The sequence below is a fragment of the Quercus robur genome, chromosome 5, assembly GCF_932294415.1.
Source record: "Quercus robur chromosome 5, dhQueRobu3.1, whole genome shotgun sequence".
Lineage (NCBI taxonomy): Eukaryota > Viridiplantae > Streptophyta > Magnoliopsida > Fagales > Fagaceae > Quercus > Quercus robur.
Genome location: NC_065538.1, coordinates 88,010,862 through 88,023,526, shown reverse-complemented (window position 1 = coordinate 88,023,526; position 12,665 = coordinate 88,010,862). Strand labels below are relative to the sequence as shown.

Below are 12,665 nucleotides of genomic sequence, written 5' to 3'. Positions count from 1 at the left end.
TGTTTCCCTACAAAAACGCACATGGGTGACGGGACCATGCTTTTAGGCTACAGAAACAGACACAATTGTACAAAGTTGGGCATTAATTGATGACGTTGAAAATTATCACCAATAGGTCACACCGCACTCGCGACTCAAAGCGAACCTGCACAACAAGAGCAATCGAAAGAAAACCTTTAGAGAGCACCGGTGTGGTGCCAGCCAAACACTCTCCTAAGGTCAAGTTAGAATTCTTCTTTCCACTCTAGAGCGCTAGAGAGGGTCAATTAAAACGTACCTTGATTTGCGAGGGTGTTAGGTCTTTTTATAGTGGTAGAGAGTTGACTTTTCCTTCTTGGTCTCCAAATCTTTTCCATGTGGGACTCTACTTCAAATTCTTCTGAGCGTGGTGAGCAAGGATTTCCATTTTCGGATCTTAGGGCTTTTCTAGGCAATAGAGATTTCGGATCATGGGCCCTTACTGTGTTTGTCAGCGATGGGCCTTCAAAGCGCATGGGATAATCTTTACACAGGCCCAACAGTTCCGATCCGTCAGGCCCATTAAGGTAGGCCCGTCAGGCTCTATATTTTATCATCTTCAGTTGCCCCCTTCACCCCAATGGTCCGTCAGCTTTTAGGACAAAGGATCAATGGGTGACGATCCAAACGTAAGGGTATGACGGGTATTTTTTATGACGGAATGAGACCCATGAGGCAAAAAGAAGGTTTTAAGTTTATATTCACAACTGGTTGACGGATTTATGCGAGACAGGATGACGGTGCAAACGAGGAGTCCGTCGGTCATACCAACTATAGACAGGCTGTACGAAGGTCATTAATGATGATGACACGTGTCATAAATTGAATGGGTCTTGTCTCGGATTGAAGCGACGCTTCGACTTCCGTGCATCTCGCTTATAAATAAGGGAGTAATTCCTCTCATTTCTACAGTTTCAGCAGAAATCAACCTGTCAGAGCGTACCCGTCACTCTTGTCAGAGCGCATCCGTCATATTCTGCTGATCCGTTCAATTACTTTAATCGTCAGTGCCCTCCCTTATCACTTCGTTGGTAAAATTGGTAAGTGCTCTTCTTAAAGCTAACACTTGTTTTAATTTTCCTTACAATCCACACCCGTTATAGACACATAGACCGTCAGAGTCTTAGGCTCTTGTCGTTTCATGTAGGAAATGTCTAATGCTTCGAGTAATCAGTCGGTTGTTCGTGACGGGTTGGATTACGAGGAAGTATATACGTCCGGTCATCGAGAACAAGATAGTCCAGATGATAGGAGTCCGTCCACCTCCTCCTCGTCCTCAACATATGAGGATCTGGAGGTGGTTGATCCAGACGAGGGACCTGATGATGGTGAGGATCAGATTGTTAGATCCGTCATTGGTGCTGATGGCCTTAGGGAGTTCATCATGCTACCGAAGTGGACGGTGAATTACTTCACGTCTGTTATCAAAGAAAAGCATTTTAAGACATTTAGGGATAATTATCAAATTCCAGAAAATGTTACGATCCATCTACCCTACAAATCGGAGAAGTGTTACTATGACGGGGTAGAGGGAGTCGGGGTATATGAGCAAATGTTGAAGGCCGGACTCAGATTCCCATTGAGTTCGCTTCACCGTGAGCTCCTCCGTCAACTGGGGTTATCCGTGAACCAGATTTCCCCTAATGCTTGGAGGGTTTTTATAGCGATGGAGGTCTTGTACGGTGCCATGTCCGACGGAGAAAAAAGGCTGACGGTCAGGGAGTTCTTTCACTGCTACCGTCCGGACGAAATTGATAAATCCAGGGGAATATATAGCTTCGTCCCCTGGAGTCCGTTGTTGAAAGTCATCTATGACACGCCGGACTCAAATAGGGATTGGAAGAGCCGGTACTTCTTCCTAGAAGGCGACGGTTGGATGGGTCGTCCTAGGGAAACGGATTTCATGCCCGTCGACACTACTTGGGGCATATTAGACCCGTCTAGTATGGACTGTCCTTCAAACTTTAACTTTATTAAGTTTGTTGAATATAATCTAACCGTCCTCTATCTTCTTTTGTAGTTAGACGACGCCCCCAAATTGACATTAAGGAGTTTGCTTTCCTTGAGAAAATTTTCTTAAAGACCAAGCCGGAGGAAAGGACTTGGGCGAAGTTGGTAACACTTAATACCATTCACTGGTATTGCGACGGACCGGAACCGACAGCGGCAGCCGTCAAGTACGAAGCACAGATCAGGAGGCGTAAGCTCGTCACCCTTTACTTGAAAAAATTATGTAACTTATTTTGCTAATTAACTCCCCCGTCCATGTTTCAGAGATGGACGACGCTAAGAGAAGAGCCATGATCCGGGCAAAGGCCGCAAAGAAGACCGGTGACGACGCTCCCCCTACGACGGGCCCAAGCAATCTGTCTGCGAAGCGGAAAACTCAGCCCAAAGCGGATCGTCAGGCCAAGAAGGCCAAAGTATCTTTAGAACCCGTCGTGGGACTTATGGCAGAGCCTCCGAAGATGGTCACTCCAATCAAGCACGGGGTTGGCAAGGGCCTGATGAAGGGTCCGTCAAAGGATTAAGAGAAGCCGCCCGTCCTTCTTCGAGAGGATTCTAAGCATGCTTTAGAACAGATTTCCTCCATCATTTCGGCGGAGGACTATGAAGACTTAGGCAATCACTCGACGGAGGCCATGGGTGAGACGGGCCTATTTGCAATTACGCAGGTAAGACAGCCCGTCTACTATTCAAATACAAATTAAATCCTCTGCCCAATGTTCGTTTTATAACTAAGTTGTTATTTTTTAGGCAATGGTCATGATGAAGGGGTTGATGGGACGGTGCCTCAGCCATGAGACGGCCTTGGATCGCGTACGGGCCAAAGCGGAGCAGACGGAGGAAGAACTTCTCCAGTTGCGAAACTGGAAACCCAAGATGGAGAAGAAGCTTGAACTCTCGGAGAAGGCAAGGAAGAGCCTTGAACAGATGACGGAGGAGGCAAAGAAGGCTCTAGAGAGCAAGGACAAGGAGATAGTAGAGCTAAAAAATGAAGTCCGTCAGGCTAAGGACGTTGCGGTTTGTGAATACCGTGACTCCGACGCCCTAATTACTAAGCTGGGTGATTCTCTCCATCAGGGCTTCGTGGATGCCCTCCGTCAGGTCAAGCAAGCTTATCCAGACTTGGACACTTCGAAGTTCAAAGTTGAAGATCCAGTTCAATCATCCGTCGTGCCTGCTGCCTCAGAGGATACAGACGACCTCTTTGCTGAAGACGATGCCCTTGGTGACGGAGAGTCGGCACCAGCAAAAGTTGATCAAGCTAAGCCTGATACGGAAGCGATTCCTCAGTCCGTCGACAATGCGGATAAAGCTCAGTAGATGAATTTTCTCCTTTTTTTTTTTTTTTTTTTGTACATTTTGGAACAATTCTCATCCGTTGTTGATGATATGTAAACATTGCCTTTTAATGGCCTATCTTTGTTAAATTCATCCGTGCACTTCATTTCATATGTTGAATGTTTGAATTTTTTAATTTTGCTTTCGAATTGTCATTGCTTGACTTATTTATATCCGTTCAGCTATTAACTTCTTACTAGATCCGGCATGTGTAGGTATATTTTTGATCCTAAGAATTTATATTTATTATTATTATTATTTTTTTTTTTGGAAACCTGTAGAATGTTCCGTCCATTTTGGTCTGGACTTGTCACCTTTGTAGGATATTCCATCCACCTTGTGGATATTATATTACATCCGTCCATTTTGGATTTCCAGTCGTCACCCTTCTGGGATGACCCGTCTACCTTATGGATTCTATTTTAGTGTAAAATGATCCGTCCATTTTGTGGACTTTATTTCATTTCCGTCCACTTTGTGGATGATCCGTCCATCTCGTGGATTGTAACTGGTTATCCTTCTGGGATGATCCGTCCACCTTGGGGACTTCATTTTGTATCCGTCCATCTTGTGGACAAGTAATCATCCCTGTAGGATGTTATCATCCCTGTAGGATGCTCCGTCCATCTTGTGGACTTCATTTTGTATCCGTCCATCTTGTGGACTTTAAGTTATCATCCCTGTAGGATGTTATCATCCCTTTAGGATGATCCGTCCATCTTGTGGACTTTATTTTGTATCCGTCCATCTTGTGGACTTTAAGTTATCATCCCTGTAGGATGTTATCACCCCTTTAGGATGATCCGTCCATCTTGTGGACTTTATTTTGTATCCGTCCATCTTGTGGACTTTAAGTTGTCATCCCTGTAGGATGTTATCACCCCTTTAGGATGATCCGTCCATCTTGTGGACTTTATTTTGTGTCCGTCCATTTTGTGGACTTAAAGTGATCGTCCTTGTAGGATGATCCGTCCATCTTGTGGACTTCATATTGTATCCGTCCATCTTGTGGACTTTATTTTGTGTTCGTCCATTTTGTGGATTTAAAGTGATCGTCCTTGTATGATGATCCGTCCATCTTGTGGACTTCATTTTGTATCCGTCCATCCTGTGGACTTTATTTAGTTTCCGTTAACTTTGTGGACAATTGTAATGACATCCAAGTAGAAGATCAAAATTGTATCTGATTATAGAAATGCGTAAAGGAAAAGTGCCTGCCCCCTTGGGCTTAAAAAAGGCACGACAAGATTGTAGCAAAAGAAAAACAGTTAAAAGAAAAACTTATAAAAAGCTTAAAAAAAAAGAAAATTGGTTGCCGTTCGCCGTGTTACTATTACTGGTAGTATTTTCTCAAATGCTCAGCATTCCATGGATGCGGTAGCTTCTCTCCATCTGTTGTCTCCAGGTGGTATGTTCCTCTCCTTTTCCATGACGTAACTCTATAAGGTCCTTCCCAGTTGGGGCCGAGTTTTCCCTGTGTAGGGTCTCTAGTTGCACCCATGACCCTCTTGAGTACGAGGTCTCCTACTTGGAAGTTTCTGTGTCGGACCCGGGAGTTGTAATGTCTGGCCATGCGATCCTGGTATCTAGCGATCCTTTGCTCCGCCGCCGACCTAACCTCATCTATCAGGTCCAGCTGTAGCCTCATAGATTCGTCATTCCTGCTCTCGTCATGGTTGTGAACCCTGTAACTTGTGAGCCCAACTTCTGCTGGGATGACGGCCTCGCTCCCGTATGTCAATCGGAATGGCGTCTCTCCTGTTGGAGTCCTCGTCGTTGTCCTGTATGCCCACAGTATGCTCGGCAATTCTTCGGGCCATATGCTCTTTGCCCCCTCGAGCCGAGTCTTGATAATCTTTAACAGGGATCGGTTCGTGACTTCAACCTGGCCATTAGCCTGAGGATGGGCGGGTGATGAGTAGTGGTTTTTTATTCCTAGTTGTGTGCAGAAATCCCGGAAGTGGCCGTTGTCGAACTGCCTCCGGTTATCGGAGACAAGAACTCTAGGAATACCAAACCTGCATACGATGCACCGCCAGACAAAACTTCTAATGTTCTTTTCTGTAATGGTGGCCAAGGCTTCCGCTTCTACCCATTTTGTGAAGTAGTCAATACCCACTATCAAGAACTTTAGCTGCCTTACCGCCATTGGGAAAGGTCCCATGATATCTAGTCCCCACTGAGCGAACGGCCATGGAGCCGTTATAGGGGTTAGCTCCTCAGCTGGCTGTCCGATAAAATTGCTGAACCTCTGGCATTTGTCGCAGCTTTTAACGTAAGACTCGGCATCCTTCTGCATGGTTGGCCAGTAATACCCAGCTCGTACCAGTTTGTGCACCAACGACCGCGATCCAGAATGGTTCCCGCATATCCCTTCGTGTACTTCCCTCATTACGTAGTCTGCCTCTTCAGCCCCGAGGCATCTTAGATAAGGACGGGAGAAACCTCTCTTGTAAAGAATGTCTTTTATTAAGACGAACCTTGCCACTTGGACTTTTAGCTTTCTTGCTGCCTCCTTCTCTTTTAGCAGTAACCCGTCCTTTAAGTATGAAGTTATCTGTGTAGTCCAGTTTCTTTCGGAGCGTATCTCCTGCATGTTGTTGGGGTCTATTAGTGGAAAAAGTTGAACAAAGGAAAGTACATTACCCGGTGTCATCATATGTTCTGCTGAAGCGGCTTTGGCTAGCCGATCGGCGAGCTCATTTTCTCCCCTGGGGATTTGGACGACCATTGCTTTTAGCCCGTCGACTCTCGCCCTTACTTGATCAAGATATCTCTTCAACCTTTCCCCCTTGCATTCATAATCTCCGTTTACTTGATTGGTCACGACTTGAGAGTCGCAGTAAACAACCACACTTTCAGCTCCAGCGGCTTTGGCTAGGTCGAGTCCTGCCGCCACAGCTTCGTATTCCGCTTCATTGTTGGTAGTGGGGAAGTCGAGACGGACCATACATTCAATCTTGTCTCCTTCAAGTGACAGCAATACTATGCCGGCCCCTCCGGCTCGCCGATTGGATGATCCGTCGGTGTATATGCTCCACTGGGGGGATTCTTCTGCCCCCTTGTCCTCGTCACGCGTAAACTCTGCTATGAAGTCGGCTACAGCTTGTCCTTTAATGGCCACACGTGGAAGGTACTTGATATCAAACTCACTCAATTCTATTGCCCACAGCATTAGTCGACCTGCGGCTTCAGGATTACTCAGTGCCCTTCGCAAGGGCTTGTCGGTCATTACGTTCACGGTATGGGCTTGAAAGTAGGGCTTGAGCTTGCGAGCCGTCGTGACCAATGCAAAAGTGAGTTTCTCCATAGGTTGGTATCTTTCTTCGGCACCGCGGAGCGCCCGGCTGGCGTAGTATACAGGCTTCTGTGCATTATCCTCTTCTCTAATTAAGGCCGCGCTGACTGCGACAGAGGAGACAGCCAAGTAGAGGAAAAGTTCTTCACCAGGTTGCGAGGGACTCAATAGGGGTGGTGAAGATAGGTATGCTTTTAATTCCTCGAATGCTCGCTGACACTCGTCCGTCCACTCGAAAAACTTCTTAAAAGTGTGAAAGAAGGGCAAACACTTGTCCGTGGCTCTCGACACGAATCTATTTAATGCCGTTATCTTGCCGTTAAGGCTTTGTATCTCCTTCACATTTCGCGGGGGGGCCATCTCTACTATGGCTCGGATTTTGTCTGGGTTAGCCTCAATCCCCCTCTGGGATACCATGAATCCTAGGAATTTGCCTGCCGTTACGCCGAATGCGCACTTTCCCGGATTGAGCTTCATGTTGTAGGATCGAAGCGTACCGAATGTTTCCTTAAGATCTTCCAGGTGGTCTTCCTCCTTTCGGCTCTTTACCAGCATGTCGTCGACATAGACTTGGACATTCCTCCCGATTTGCTGTGCGAACATCTTGTTCATTAGCCTTTGGTATGTTGCCCCCGCATTCTTCAGGCCGAATGGCATTACTTTGTAACAGAATAGTCCTTGACTGGTTACGAACGAAGTCTTCTCCTGATCGGCCTCTTGCATGCGGATCTGGTTATAACCCGAGAAAGCGTCCATGAAGCTTAGTAATTGGTGTTGAGCCGTCGAGTCTACTAGGATGTCGACCCTTGGAAGGGGATAGCTATCTTTGGGGCACGCTTTGTTAAGATCGGTGAAATCCACGCACATCCGCCATTTGCCGCTCGCTTTCTTCACCATTACCACATTCGCCAGCCAATCGGGATAGTAGACTTCCCTGATGAAGCTTGCCTCTTGGAGTTTGCGGACCTCTTCCGCTATTGCTTGGTCTCGTTCCGGTGCGAACACTCTCTTCTTTTGTCGGACGGGTGGAAATGAGGGCAATACATTCAATTTATGTACCATGACCGAGGGATCGATTCCCGGCATATCGTCATGGCTCCAAGTGAACACATCCTTATTGCTCCTCAAGAAAGCTACGAGCTCTTGACGGATTGCGGGTTTGGCAAGCGTTCCGATCTTGGTTGTTCTGTCCGGATTGGAACTGTCAAGAGTTATCTCCTTTAGCTTCTCTGTGGGTTCTGCCATCGTTCGGTGCTCTTCTATGTTCAAGGCCTGGATTTGGTCTTGCATCTCCATCATAGCTACGTAGCATTCTCGTGCGGCAACTTGACTTCCGCGTAGCTCTCCTACCCCATACTCCGTTGGGAACTTGATCATTAGGTGGTAAGTTGATGTTACCGCCTTCCACGAGTTGAGCGTAGGTCGTCCAAGAATAGCATTGTAGGCGGACAAGCAATCGACCACCAAGAATGTCACGTCCCTGGTGATTTGTTGGGGGTAATCTCCTACCGTCACCGGTAACGTGACCGCGCCCAAAGGGAATACCCTACTCCCTCCGAAACCAACGAGCGGGGCATTTGTCGGTATTAGCTGCTCCCTGTCAATCCTCATTTGCTGGAACGCCGGATAGTACAAGATATCGGCTGAGCTGCCGTTGTCGACCAACACTCGGTGCATGTTGTAGTCTCCTGCCCGCATGCTAACGACGAGGGCATCGTCGTGTGGATGGTGTAGGCGCCGTGCATCCTCTTCCGAGAACCCAACAATGGGGCCTTCTCTTCTTGCTATCTTTGGCACTGTGCCCGCCAACTGGACATTCTGTACCATCCGAAGGTATGTTTTGCGAGCCTTTTTTGACGATCCGACCGCAGCGGTTCCTCCAATTATCATCCTTATGTCCCCTAATGGGGGTCTTGGTCGCTCGTTTTCTCGGCGGGGGTGTTGTTCTTGTGGGGGTTGATTCGTTCTCTCCTTGTTGACGAACTTCTGCAGCTTCCCTTGTCAGATAAGGGCTTCGATTTGCTGCTTCAAGTCGTAGCAATTGGCCGTGTTGTGGCCGTGGTCACGGTGGAAGCGGCAATATTTGTCTCTGGACCTTTTGTTGGGATCACTCTTCAGCTTTCCTGGGAACGTCAGGGACCCTTCGTCCTTAATCTGCATTAGGACTTGGTCTATCGGAGCGGTTAACGGGGTGAAACTTGTGAACCTTCCGCCCGTGGGTTTTGGACGTCTGTCCTCCCTTCGGTCTCCCATCCTTCCTTTCTTCCGCCCCTGGTCCTGTCGGGGATCCTCTTGTCTGTCTCTTTTCTTGGGTCTATCTTCTCGGGCTAATAGCGCGTCTTCAACGTTCATATATTTGGTGGCCCTGTAAAGCACCTCCGACATGGTCTTTGGGTCGTTTTTGTATAGGGAGAACAAAAACTTACCCCCCTTCAGCCCATTCGTGAATGCTGCTACCAGTATCTTGTCGTCGGCTTCGTCGATCGAGAGCGCTTCTTTATTGAAGCGTGATATGTAGGCCCGTAACGTCTCTTCCTCTCGCTGCTTGATATTCATTAAACAAGCCGTGGATTTTCTATACCGATGTCCTCCGATGAAGTGCATAGTAAATTGAGCACTTAGTTCCTTGAAGGTGCTGATGGAGTTGGGTGCTAGCCGGCTGAACCAAATCCTTGCTGCGCCCTTTAGGGTTGTAGGAAAGGCCCTGCACATAATCGCGTCTGCCACCCCCTGAAGGTGCATCAGGGTCTTGAAGGTCTCTAGGTGATCTAGAGGGTCCTTGACTCCGTCATAACTATCCATATTTGGCATGCGGAACTTACTCGGCAGGGGGAAGGAGTTGACAGTTGTCGTGAATGGCGAGTCAGTCCGGTTGACAAGGTCGTCAAGATCACTTGACACTCGCCCCTTGAGAGCGTTCATCATTACTTCCATCTGTTCCTTCATCGCCTGCATCTCCGCGATGATGGGTTGTGGAGCCGTATCCGTCAGGGAAGGGATGCTAGTGTCCCGTCGCACTGGTCTGCTCGAGGCGTTACTCTCCTGTGGTCCGTCCTGATTTCTCCTTTTAGCGCTGGTCCCTTCTTGATCCGCTCCTTGGTTATTGACCGCCGCATTCTTTTGGTTCAGCTGCTCTTCTAGGTCGTGGTTTTGTTTGGTGAGGCGCTCCACGGCTGTGGCGAGCGTCCTGACCTGTTTCTCAAGGGCAATCGTAGGGGCTTCTTCTTCTTGAACGTCATTCGTGGTTGCTATTGAGCGAGTGAGTACCATGTAACTCTTTTGTCTAGGAAGCGATGAAGTGCTACGCGTTCCCACAGACGGCGCCAACTGATGACGTTGAAAATTATCACCAATAGGTCACACCGCACTCGCGACTCAAAGCGAACCTGCACAACAAGAGCAATCGAAAGAAAACCTTTAGAGAGCACCGGTGTGGTGCCGGCCAAACACTCTCCGAAGGTCAAGTTAGAATTCTTCTTTCCACTCTAAAGCGCTAGAGAGGGTCAATTAAAACGTACCTTGATTTGCGAGGGTGTTAGGTCTTTTTATAGTGGTAGAGAGTTGACTTTTCCTTCTTGATCTCCAAATCTTTTCCATGTGGGACTCTACTTCAAATTCTTCTGAGCGTGGTGAGCAAGGAATTCCATTTTCGGATCTTAGGGCTTTTCTAGGCGATAGAGATTTCGGATCATGGGCCCTTACTGTGTCTGTCAGCGATGGGCCTTCAAAGCGCATGGGATAATCTTTACACAGGCCCAACAGTTCCGATCCGTCAGGCCCATTAAGGTAGGCCCGTCAGGCTCTATATTTTATCATCTTCATTAATTTTCATGAACATAGAGAAAGCAGCAGGTCCACACAAGAGCAAGGAATGAAGCAGGACCAGCAAACAACACTTCAATTCTAGTTGCACTAGTCATTTAATTTAAGCTATGATTATTTGGTTACAGGTCCGGACAAACATGAAAACTTAAAAATATTTAAACAACTGCTTCTCAAAGTGAACTTATTGATATTATGATATATATATTAACCAAACTTACAGTTACCGGGAGAAGATTATTAACACTTGGGAAATATTATCTTATAAGTCATCTGCTTATACATAATTTTTCCTCTAATCCAAGCAATTTACATACTTTTGAAATCACTTTAACATATATGATACACCGTTATTACTTATTATGAGCAAAGGGTAATATAAAACATACAAACCATGTCCTTCATAAAAGGATTGTGCATATTCATAATTATAGCTATCAAATATAGGGGAACTAAACTGAAGTAGTCTTGGTGTTTATAATCTTGTGGGTTTGAGTTTTATTTTATTTTATTTTTTATTTTTTTTATATATATTATATAAAAATTATCTAAAGACAATAAATCACAAATCTTGTAAATAAGAACTTCCTATTAAGATTCCAATTAAATTAATTACCGAAATTCATCACCTGTAATAACAAACAATTATAGATTTTTTAATGAAGGGCATGACCAAAATCAGTAGCAGACTGCCAAAGAGGAAATAGGAACTGAACCTTGAACCTGTCCGATAAAAACCATAAAAAACCCAGTGTTTTAACCAAAAAACCGTCAGTTCAAATAGTAAAAAATAAATATCAGACATTTTTTCAACATTTTAATCATTTTAGTTTTTAAAACCATGTGATTTATTGATGAAAGAAGAAACCACATACATACTAGAAAATGCAGATTGGCTGTGCTAGTAACTAAAGTCTATGAGTAATCTGTAGAGGGCCTCATAATAATCCAGTCATGCAAAAAGTAGAGTCAAAAAACGAAAGTACTAATAATGGTTAGGATTTGGAAAATCTTTTCTCAGTAAAAAGTATCATATTTATTTTTTATTTTTTTGAACGCTAAGGTAAAAATTTTATTCACAATAATTGAAGGCCATTATGTAGTGGAAATTTGTCGGGGCTGGCTGCTTTCAAATTCCAAGCCAACGAGTTGCACGCTGGCTTTAATTGATTGAAAGCTCTATGCCATTTTTTTTTTTTTTTTTTTTTTTTTTTTTTTTTTTTTTTTTTTTTTTGTGGTTCCTAGCCACTCACCTAACTAACCAATGAGTGAAACAAGTCTTCACAAGAAAATCTAGTAATACAACAAAATCTCATTATATGTTTAGCAAAAATCAATCTCATTATATTTTCAAAATATTTTTATTTTGAGTTATGGTGTATCTTAATATGATCTTATTTTATTTTATGTTGATCTATAGTAGATTGACACTTCACATGCTATAAAAATGCTGTAACGTTTTGTTATGACCGTGTGAGAACTCTTCTCTTAAAGTGGTCTTATATGATCAACTCTAAATTAATTTATTTGTCAATAATTTTTAAGTCAATTCATGCTTTTTAATATATCAGTTGAGAGTTTTAGAGTTTGAATATTCCTTCCCCACTTAAGAATTAAGATATATAAAAAATATTAAAAATTTATCTTCTACTTCTCACACGAATTAATAATTATTTTTAAAAAATTCACTATAAAAAATTTTAAAAAGATAGATGGTGTGACCAAACTTCAAAAGTATCTGACAAAAGTCCACAATTGACAAAAGGTGAAAACATTTCAGCAAGGTAAATTTGACAAACATGATTCTGCCGACACAAGAAGACAAAAACAGTAGTAAACATGTGATTCATCAAGAAAGCAAATGTGACCAAATGAATTTCATACTCGTAATCCCTTTCAAATTCTAAAATTTGTAAATCTTTCTTTATTAGTACAGGTGAAATATAAGTGAATCTTTAGTAAGGTCTTGCTCTTATTGATATTTTAAATTTGCATTGAAATTATTTAATTACTGGATATTCAATTGCTTCAATGGCTAGGAAATTTGAAAATTTGATATTTGATTACTGGATATTCAATTATTCAATTGCTCAGCTTGATAGAGATTTGAAATTGACAAATAACTGCTAAAAAAACACTAAAAAATGGGCTATAAAATGGTTCTGTTCTGATATCAATCTTT

General features: G+C 44.3%; 1 protein-coding gene across 1 annotated transcript in view; it reads right to left on the bottom strand.

Annotated features, from left to right (window-relative positions):
• LOC126727637 (putative disease resistance protein RGA3) overlaps positions 1 to 12,665 on the bottom strand; it is a 28,318-nt gene that overhangs the window by 5,915 nt on the left and 9,738 nt on the right. The gene's annotated exons all lie outside the window — the stretch shown is intronic.